Below are 11644 nucleotides of genomic sequence, written 5' to 3' on the forward strand. Positions count from 1 at the left end.
AAGAGTAGGAAGCTGTTGGTTCGCGTGGCATGAAGGGCTTAGCACCACCGTCCTACACATTGTGACCCTGCCACCTGTTTAAAAGCATTTAAAGTCACTCGAGGACTTGGGCCTATGGTGGTGCCTTGGATATTAGCCTAGCTGATAATTATTGTTAAACAAAACGTTTCAATGATTGTGTTGTAGAACGTCATTCAAACCTACAAATAACTTTTGTTCCACCAGGAAACGTTAGTTTTCATCTAAATATAACGTCATGAACCAAAACATGTTGGTACCTAAAAAAGCTTCATTGGAGCTGTTTTGAAATTATGTAACAAACATTACAGTATAAAGTGTATCAAAGAAAAGTTATTTCTTCAATCTAACAACTAGACATTTAACAACTATAAGATACATCATGAGGTATTTGTCTTTATAATGAGCATTGCAAAATTGTGTTCTATTGATATTAAACAAATGATTTAAATGAAATAAAGTTCAAAGGAGTTTGAAGATTAGAAGTATGGTTAAATATTTCCACCTTCTGCTGAAATGCCGATTTTGGTCTAAGTAAGCATAATGCAAAATGACCTCTGAATTAAATTAGAAGTCACGATATGGCAAGCGTCAAAAATATCAGGCAAAAGTCATCAAAAGTGGTGACCGGCGTTCGATAAACGTGATTCGAGATGAAACACCAATGTAAATATTCGAGCGGGCTTAAGTCTAGCGATCTTGCAGGGGAAATTTCGGGTTAATATAATCCACAACATCAGGCTTTAGATGTGCTGAAGCACCGTCGTGCTGGAATATCGGCCCAATGGAAGTTCTTCCAACTCGTTCGCATTTTAATTTTGCTAGAAGGCCAAGTAGTTTTACGCATTAAGACGAGGATGAAGATAAAACGGTCCAGACCTGCCCAGGCTTTAAGCCTTGAATGATATTGATCGTGATAAGAAAATCTCTAGTGATGATGAATATCGTTCCACAGGTGTTTTTTCTGGTGTATGAACGGTCCATCAGATACCACTAGTAGACGGATATTCGTGGGCCATGTTCAGGAGCTAGTTGAAAAAAATCAAATCTTCGTGCCACAAACCCATAATGCAGTGCTTGATGGAGGATTGCCTAAAAATGATGGAAGATGGAAGTGGAAATTGTCAAAATTCCTACAGACATAGCCTCTTGACAATCCCAAGTCTTTGCTAGCCGTCCTGAGGCTTGCTCGAGGGTAAGCAGCAAAGTAGGCCAGAACAATATCTTCCACGTTGATAGGATGTTGACATGGTCCTAGGAACCTCGGATTGACATAACCATATATTTCAAAGTGACGAACAACTAAGAAAACAGTGTTAAGAATAAGCCTTCTATTAGAATACCGCCGTCTGAACATTTGCTTACTCTAGTAGCATTACGATTGCCTTTACTAAGAAATTAATCTGATATTAAAGTGCTGGTTGCACGAAATTTAAGCTATGGATAACTAAGGATTCATTAAACAGACGAAACATTTTATAGCAAGTACAAAAAATTTCATCAAAATCGATTAAGCGGTCTGGGAATTATTAAAAAAAGAAGTAAAAATGGAGGAAATCGACTTTTTCGGCGAATTTCCCGACTTCAGGCTCTTAATGGGTCAGAGTGTGCAATAACTGGTGGCTTAAATGAAGAGTCGGGGTCCGGCTCTTGTAACCCATAAGGGCGGTGGCACACTGGGAGATCTTAGCTCCGATAAAATGGTCTAATCTCCACCTCCAACTTCGGTCAGGTAGGGGCTGGAAACTGAGTTTCAGCTCAGGCTAACGGAAAGGGTCCGGTCAAACTGGCTGCCTCGTAGAATTGGGTAGCCTGCTGTGGGGCAGTGGGCCTCCGTATAAGGGCACGGTGGTCCTATTTGCCAGCTTTTGGAGCACACCGGGATCTCAAGTGCCAGCTATACCGGGTTATGAAGACCGCTGTGTGCCCGTCATTCCCCTTTAGGAGCTCCCTCCAAAGGGTGTGGCTCTCTACCTATGTAGGTATGGTGTCGGCTGGAATTGCTACAGCATCCACACTTAATCCCACTGCTGCGTCTTTTGTCGGGATGAGTGACTCGCGTCGAGGGTGAGACCATCAGTAGTAGGGTACTACTACCCATGCTGGATTTGACACCTGTGCGGGGTGGTGGAAGCTGGCGTAGGGCATTCTGATGAGACCACCGGTGTAATAGGCTTTTTGATTTGCTTGGAGCACCGGCATATTAATACTGACCACACACCCGTGACGTCAGAAAATGTGAAGCGTATCATTGGCTAATTGTCTCTTATACAATTATTTTAATCTGGGATTAAAAGCAGGTTAATTTAACAGCCATGAAAAATTCTACGCGCTAGCAATTGAAATAGGCATACACAAGGCTACGTAGCAGAAAAATGATATGAAGCCGAAACAAATTTTGTAAAACTGGTATTATTGTATTCTTCATAAAAACGTCGTGTCGCACGCGTCGCGAAGGGCACGCGTAAAAAGCATTTTTTATTTTGATAATAAGCCTAATAATATTTAAAATCTCGGGTTTGATAACTTCTACAAGTAAACAGAGTTCCTCTAATTCAGTTCCTTCTACTTTAGGAATAAAACTACAGCTTCGATCTGCTCGTGTTACGGAGGAGAAAAATTCACGCAAAATTTCTGGATTTTGGGGAGCGAAAAAGGTTAGTTTCAGACCCAAAATTAGAACACTTCGGCTTGGAAATTTGTTTCGATCATGACATTTTTGTAAAGAGAACTTCCATGGCTTCAAAACAAGCCCTCATTTTTCGATTTTTTACTATCGACTTTTCATGCAACCAACAGTTTAACGTGCGCTGTTCCAAAGAGTATCAAGGCTTATTTAACTTAAAAGATTAACTTGTCAGAATTTTTAAATGTATAAATAATATAATTTTGACAATGCATTTAAATTCGCCAAACCCTTCCCAAAAACATTTCATTTTATGAATAAAAACGTTTTCTTTGGTACACTGAAAAGTGTTTTTCTTACCATTTAATAATGAAATGGCTTCGCAAAAGCTAAATTAGGTTGAACCAACTGGTTTTGGTTCATGACTTTATAACTTAGTTGAAATTGACGTTGTTAAAACTATTCACACGAGCCTACAGTTTTTCGAAAAATTTTAATTACTAAATATGCCATTTAAAATTAAAAGTCGTATTTAAAATTAAAATTTGTTTAACCCAAAGGAACTGTATGACAAATTCTGCATTTTAATTCAAGCTTCTGCAGTCTAGTCATTTAAAGAATAATGAAAATAGAGCAAATATTTCAATTCATGAGTATGTTTGATTTAGATCGGCATCATTTGGTTACAATGTTGAGCTTCATATAGGCGAATTGGAGTTATTTTAATCTTAATTGGTTTCTGCTCTTAAATAATTACGGTAAAATAATAGTTAATACGCACAGGTAGTCGATCCTCTGGTGAATAAATGCTGTTAAGCGGGAGGACGAAAAGAGATACGATGCCAGAGGAAAATACTGCACTTCTCCCATATAAACGTTTTTGCACAATTTGCTTTTTTTGCGCAGAATAGGAAAATAGGACTCAAGTGTTATTAGAACCGACTTGCTTTTTAGAATCTCGGGGAAGTTTTTTGTATCTTTGCAATTTTTTGCGGTTTTGAAGACCTCCAAAACTTCCCATATAGATTCTTCTCTCTGTTGAATGGTAATGATATATATTATTTTATCCCATAGATTTTGAAAAATCACGAGACTACAGATCAATATATCTTAGTACCGAAACATCAATGAATCTGCTGACAAGGTATTCGTGAAATTCATTTATTTCAGGTTTCTGCAAAACATCTTGCATGGTGTCAATGTATTCCATTTTCGCAGTGGCTAGTTCGCCTTTCAGATTGGCCAAGTAGGCTCTAGTCAGAACTACTGCTGCTCCAAGGAGCCAACCGGACAATAGCAGTCTAGAAGATATTTGTCGATTCCATTGATAGGCAGCTTAGAACGAAAATAAAGATTCAATATGTGGATTGATAGTTTTTTACAGTAATTTAAGGAACTACCTAATCATTTTATCATTTAAAAACCAAAATTGCCATAATTACCATTTTGTAGGAGTTGAGACGAGTAGACTAAGAAACTGTCTGAAAGTCGTTGAAATGTGCTAATTTTAGGTTTTCGGTTAAAGAGTCCTCTGAATAAGAACGCCGTTATTAAAGAAATGAAGAAGAATGAAATTAAAATTAAATTCCAATTTGTGGCACCCAGTGCTGTGTAGGGTAAATGAACTTGCTCGTGGTCCTTCAAACAACTGAAAATATGAAAACCTCGCACACAAAATTGCGGAGACACGTGCATCTTTTGTATTCGCCTCTCCAAGTCAAAACTTGTACTTTCATAGTTGCAAATGTCTATAGTCTATACATAATAAGAGATAATAAAATAAACGTTATGAACTACTTATAAATTACTTTGTTATAAAAATGCTTAACTAAAATAAGTAATGAAGAAATAATCAATAATAGTCATTTTTATATATAATTATTAATTATCACTTGGCCAAATCAAGCAGTATTTTTACAAGAACCATCTAGCTGAATGTTGTTAGTCACTTGCCACGTTCTGATTTATGCGGTCATTGGCAAAACGGGATAATATTTAAAATATGACCTTTGGGAGAAAGGAAGTGGAAAGTTTTGTGTTTCTTATAATAAGAGGTAAAGATATTTTTTATTTTAAATTCAGCTCCGTCAATGAACATTTTCAATTTTTTTTATTGTGGCATAAATATCAACATACACAGTTAGTTATGCGAGCGGGTTCCCATAAAACCATATAATTTACTGATACGAAGGGCCCTAAAAATATATTACACGGGCGGTGTTCCGTAATTCTTAGTTCCACCAATTGCTAACTAAATTATTATACAAACTGCCTTATAGGATGCTCTTAACAATATAACAATAGACAAACTTACTCTGTTCAATAAATCTGACAATTCTTTTTCACCACCTACATACCATGAAACAGCTGTGGTAACAGGTAGTAGTCTACATGAAATACACATAAGAGTTAGTTAGTTAATCGTATCTAGAGAGGATAAACTTCACTTGAGTAATTTTTAATTTCGGTGGCATTCAATGGGTCTTTAAATAGGAGCTTAAGGTAAAGTATTGAAAATGTTAATATATTAAATGATTAGGCCATATACCTTTCAGATGTGGGCAAAACTCCGGAGAGAAACTCCAATACTGGAGGGAATGGGAGGGGACGTTCGTTCCATCCACCGTCTGCCCTCTGGAGCGAAACAATTAGCTCAGTCAGCTTCTCACGGCATACATATCCCCCTCCACTCTCTGCCCTCTATTTTCCTTAACATAAGTCCCCCTTTTGTCGTATAGCCCTCCCCACTCCAGAGTGAAATTATCCTCCGGCCTACGTCTCTCCAGATATGGTCCAAATTCGGAACAGAAACTCCATGACACGACGGGAATGGGAGCGGACGTTTAGGGAAATTTGTGCCCTCCACTCTCCACCGTCTTCCCTCCGAAGCTAAACAATTAGCTCCGACAGCCCTCCACAACATAAGTGTCCCACTCCTGTCTTTGCTCTCTATTCAAGGTGTTCCTTTTGTCCTGTAGCTCTTCACACATCATCTGGCTTACGTCTTTCTATCCTCTGGATCTAAGGCTTGTATTGTTTTGGTTTTCTTTTAATTAAATTCAATTTTTGCGAATTCTTAACTAACCTAATCTAAGCATTAGCTTAAACATGGCGGAAGTTTGTTAACAAATGACTCCTCTTGTGCTACGTAGATGCGCAGAATATCAAACTGAGGGAGGGGGATACGTTTGCTCTCGAGGGATGGTGTAACGAAGGGGGGATATGTTTGCTCTGGAGTGAAGGCGTAACGAAGGGAGGGGGATACGTTTGCTCTCGAGGGATGGTGTAACGAAGGAAAGAGGGGTACGTTTGCTCTGGAGTGAAGGCGTAACAAAGGGGGGGGGGAAACGTTTTGCTCTGGAGGGATGGTGTAACGAAGGTAAGGGGAAAAAATTTGCTCTGGATGGAAGGCGTAACGAAGGGAGGGTCATACGTTTGCTCTGGAGGGAAGGTGTAACGAAGGGGGCGGATACGTTTGCTTTGGAGGGCAGAGGCCGAAAAGGACCATTTTTGGCTCGAAGAGCGAAGAATGGAGGAAATAAAATCGAATTCAGTTTGCTTTTCAAAACAATATAATAAATTTACGCTTTAAAATATTGTTCATCTTGTAGAAGAAATCGGTACTTTATTTAAGAAGGGGTTCACCTGAAGAAATATAACCTGTCGAATAATTTTGGGAAAATAATTTTTCCTCCCAGCAAGGCCAGAATTTTAGTAGTTATAGTAGCACCTATCGTTATTTAAGTAGCGATCTGTCGTGGCGTAGACGTTATCTACAAGACGAACTATAGAAACCATTTATGCAACCGGCTGCCACCGAAACCTTTTCTTAATCCACAAATCCCCGCGATGATATTAACTTTTACCCACAACTTAAATTTCCTCTAAACTGCGTTTACATAGTCAAAAAACTATACTTTCGCTATAATTATATTATTATTATCCACACCTTCACATGAAGACTATCACTTTAATTCTTATCCCTCCACCCCTCCGCACTCCATCCGAAGTTTTCATTTTCCGGCTTCCATGCCTCCACCCTCTACTCCGCGTCTTTATATTTTGCCCTCTACCCCCATCAATAAATTTCGACTATAGTTTTACACCTCTCCCCCTCCGGAGTACTCATTCACTACTCCGTTCTATCCCTCTGACGTTCGGAAAATTTTGCAGGAGGCTATCTCCGGAACTCCAGAGTTTTCTCCTCGGTTTTACCCATTTATGATACAATAAGGGAAATGGTGGATCAAATTTGATTGTAAATTAAATCCCAAATTTGGCTTGGTTTCTTAATTTAAATATAAAATCAATTACATCTGATACAAATACAATATACAGGATTATTTTTTGATATTTGATAAAATTTATTTGATCTAAAAAGAATAGGTTCCAAACTGGGTGTTTCAAATTATATTAAAATTTGGACATTTGTCCAAAGTCATTTTCGTAAGGGTTCTTATATCTTATAACTAAACATTTTTTAGTCACAACCAAAAGTTTCAGTAGTGCCATCAAGCAGATTATGTATGTTTGTGTGGCTTAGAAATGAGTTGAACACACAAGTCAATTTTTAATTTTATTACCCTTGCAGGCATTTTACCATTTTAGGAAAAAGCTGTGACCGAATCGAATTTAACCCCATTTTTTTTAAAACTTTACAAAAGCGCTAAAATTTAAGAAATCAATAGATGTAATACAAATATTTACGGGAACTTGACGAGAGCGGCTTTTTCCTTTTTAAAACTTAATGCGACTTTGAATGAAGCCACCGTTTCGTTTCCCCCTCATTCGTAATTTTAGATGCAACGGTCGCGCCACCTTTCGAAACTTTTGATTGCGAATTGGTAATTATTCAATTCTGAAATTCAAATTAGGTTAAATAATATAATGAAAACAGTTAAACGAGTGTAAAATATTGAGATAACTTACGTGATGTTATATAAGTTTGGGAGAACGTAACCCATTATCGTTGTCTCCGAAGTCAAATGGAAAGCGAAACCATGGTGTAAAACAATATCCACCAATTGCATTTTATCCTGGAAAATTAATATTTTTCATGACTGCCAAGAATTTTCAAAATTCGTGGGGAGGGTATTCAGTTAAGTGCTTGCAAACCAATGCCTTATATTGGAATCGGTAAGGTTGGCTAGGAAGTTTAAGATTAGATTTAGATCTGTCAACAAATTACATAACAGTGTAAAAATACTTGTTGAATGAACTATATTTAACATAAAATGTTCTCCAATATATAAAAGTTTATTTTATTTTATTGTTTCTTCATCAAAAAATATCCATGGGTTTCCAGCGTTTAAGTTGGTTTTTATTCATAATTGTACATGGAGCCTATTAAAAAGTTTATCGTTTATATAACAGATTCATTAACTATATTTGAATTTATTTATATTAACACACGGTTTCCGATAAGTATATCGTTAAATCTAGGGCGTGGTTTTGGTTTAATATCAATTAAAAAATAACTAATGAACATGTGTTCTTAGTGGCTTCGTTTCCGAGACATTAACTCCCAAAAAGCTTCCCCAGAAACAGGTACACGACACTAAGATTAACTAGTTAATTTATGAGCTTTTAGAAGTAAAATAAGTATGGCAATGAAAACCTTCTTTGTCGAAGTATTAATACTGTTCCAAATAAAGATTAAATTAGATTTTTGTCAGATTATCAGCTAGACTAATACCCTAGGCGACAAAATCGTCATGCGACTAGACCATTTCCTTCTGTATTTTAAGGGCATTTCCCTGTATTCGTTTGAAGATTAACCGTAAATTTGATAAAATATTATACAATTTTCGAAACAGCACGCTTTTTCCTAGTTCACTATCTACTTGCCTTTGTGTTTAGAGGAGCTTCAGACAATTTCATCACGAAAAGGATTTAAAGTTTACATATCCGGTCTGTTGTTCCTCCGACGTCTGGTGTGGTATTGTGCTGTTCATTTGGTTTTCTTTCACCTAAGTATAATGGACTGGCAAACATACGTTTTCTGCACGATACTAAACTTAACTTCCTTGAAGACTTGAAACTAAACGGCGCACGTGGTTTTTCACACGTAGTTTACACCCATTTTAGTCGTTAAGTTAGGGTCATCTGGATGCAAAGGTTCCTTTCAAGTGGATAGGTTGACGCGGAGTAAGTATTTTGTGGCGATGACAACTTGCGACAACGCCATATTGAAGGTTGTGAAACTATTTGTAACACGACTGGAAGTTTTGAACGAGTACGTAAAATATTTCTTCGACGGGTTCACGTTTGTATGAGAACCAGAGGTGGTCATTAAATTAATATGTTAACTTTTTTGGGACATTATCAATACTTTAAAATAAATTGTTTATATTTTATTACTTATCTTACATCTAAAAGTAGATAAATTAACTTCAGTCAATAAATTTTCATTTTCTCACTATTCTTACAAAAACAACTAATGTTTTTATACAAACCATTTGGCTCAAGGAGGAATATAATTTGTCGGTTTTAAAGCTAATTACAGGTTTATTGAGTTTTTTGTGAGCCCTCTGAAACGTAGCACTGAAGATCCCATGTTTCACAGACAGTTTTTACCCATTGGGACCCCTAGACACGCAATAAAAAACTAACGACATACTTATCGGGAAAACTTTGTGTAGTACAACTAATCTGCGGTTTGTCTCAGCAAATATATTTTTAATAATAAAAGTCCAGATTTTCTATTGAAAATTGACGCACTCGTACACATGATGCAATTTTACTCAATCAGCTGCTGAACGCGCTTGCTCTATCACTTATAGTTTGCAATTTTGTTATCTAAAACAGTTTAAAAACTTGAGCATGTTTGTCTTTAATCTAACCCTGTTTTAAGTGACAATGTAATGTACTAAATAAGGTTAAGCAAAATTATAACAAGTTGGAAAGCCACACTATACCTCTCCTCGGAAGAGTTTAGTATTTTCAGTGAAGCATAACATGTATCCGTATCCGTGGTTCTGTGATAGAACACTCACCTGTCGTGCAGGATGGCTCGGGTTTAAACCCGGGCCGATACTAACGTAAATTGAAAAATATGTATACTACACCCAATGAAAAAAAGAGTGGTTTCGGAAAAACCTTTTCCCTAATTCTAAGAAACTGCGTACGAAGCGACTACACTTTGCCCCGAAAAATGCGTACGCGTTCGCATCCCAGACAGACACACACACACACCCACCCACAGGCACGGTGATTGTAAAAGGTAAAAATTGCCGTTAAAAACATAATCCCTTAATGATACCTAGTTCAAAAGATGAAAATTTCAAAGCCTGACGAGTATGCCCCTTATGGCCCGCTTCACACATTAAACTTTAGCAAGCGACGCGACGCGAAATAAGAATTTCGCACACACTTAGCTTGCTTGTGCGCAAACGTCGTTATTGAAACGACGCATGCGTGTACGCTTGAAACTCATTAGCGAGATTTATGTGTGCTCTGAGCTTTACCTAAGACCATTTACACCTGGACTGCAATGAAGGTAGGCGTTGTAGTTAGGGTAGTGTCGCCGCTACCCCAACGCCACCACCATTATTTAGAGGCGCTCCTCTCCCGACATTTCACTCTGTCGCCCCGCGAGTCGTGACCAATTTACGGCGTCAAGAGAACAAGTTGGCAAGCCAAAATATACCTCTCCTCGGTAGAATTGTCCCTAGTGGTATTAATTTCTCGAGATAACCATTAAAGATATATCTCCGCAATTTAGAGTTATTTGTTAAAAATATTAACCCATTTCTATCCCGCCCGGTATAAAATTTTAATTATAATTAAAATAATTGAGACGAAACGACCAATTTTAATTTATTCAGAATATCATAAGTTAAGTAGTTACAACAGTAAGTTAGACGTACTATAACAATGCACAATTGAATTAAACCCTTTTACAGAACAAGTTTATCAGTTAAATATAATACGAAGCAAATTTTATTGAAAGAAATATCTACAGAGGCTTTTTGGAATTACTCGCTTACGAAATACTTGCCGCATCTTTAACGCTCATTTTATTTCAACACTCGCCCTTGATGAAGATACCGTAGATATCTGGTAGTGGACGACTCGTTCACTTCCTGTTGACGTTGTGACGCATACCACATGAAAAAGACCAATGCCGTCCAATTTCCAATATCATATAATGACTCGCACACCCAAGAAATCATTGACTGCGTTAGAAATCGTAGATATCCAAATATCCACACCAAATGTATTTACAAGAAGCAAAAACCTTACCATCAACAAAGCACAGAGAGCCACTTGACTAACTGCCACCTCTTAAAGCAATTAACGTTAAATTATCTCCTTTGAATTAACAGAACTATATATAGGTCGTTAAGAAAGTGGACCACCCACAGGGTCTACCCTTTAACCCTCTAATCTCGGCTGACTGCGCTAAAACAAGATTTAACCTTTAAAAAATACCAGATTAGGCCTTCATAAATTCATTAATAAAAAAAGACTTTATTACCTATTATGCTTACGATGCCTGTCTTAATTTCAGTGAATCTAAGCAGCTATCGGTGGTTCTGTGGTAGAGCGCTCGACTGCCAAGCCAAATGGTCTGGGTTCGAAACCTGGGTGGCGCATTTGTTGCAATTCTATTTCAATTAAACCAAAATTTCCTACTCTATTAAATACGCTTCCGATAAAGCTGAAGGTCTAATTTTCAATAAGGCGTAACAAGTGTCGGTGGTTCTGTGGTAGAACGGACGTTCTTTCAATCAGGAGGTCTCGGGTTCAAATCCCGCCCGATGCGATCGCAAATTGATACTAAGACGAATACCGTGTACAACTGGTGGAAACCCTGCCATTGTACGTTGAGAGGTAGCATTACACTCAGCACTCGGTCCGTCCCAAAGTCATTAAGAAGAAGTTGGAGAGAAAACGCCCATATAAACACAACAGACTCAACATGCACAACCATCAGAACACAAACGCAACAAATTCAACACTCACAACCTACGCATAAACATTACAAAAACGTAATAC

This window comes from Leiobunum rupestre, chromosome 4, assembly GCF_980474605.1.
Source record: "Leiobunum rupestre chromosome 4, qqLeiRupe1.1.hap1, whole genome shotgun sequence".
In the NCBI taxonomy this organism is placed as follows: Eukaryota; Metazoa; Arthropoda; class Arachnida; order Opiliones; family Sclerosomatidae; genus Leiobunum; species Leiobunum rupestre.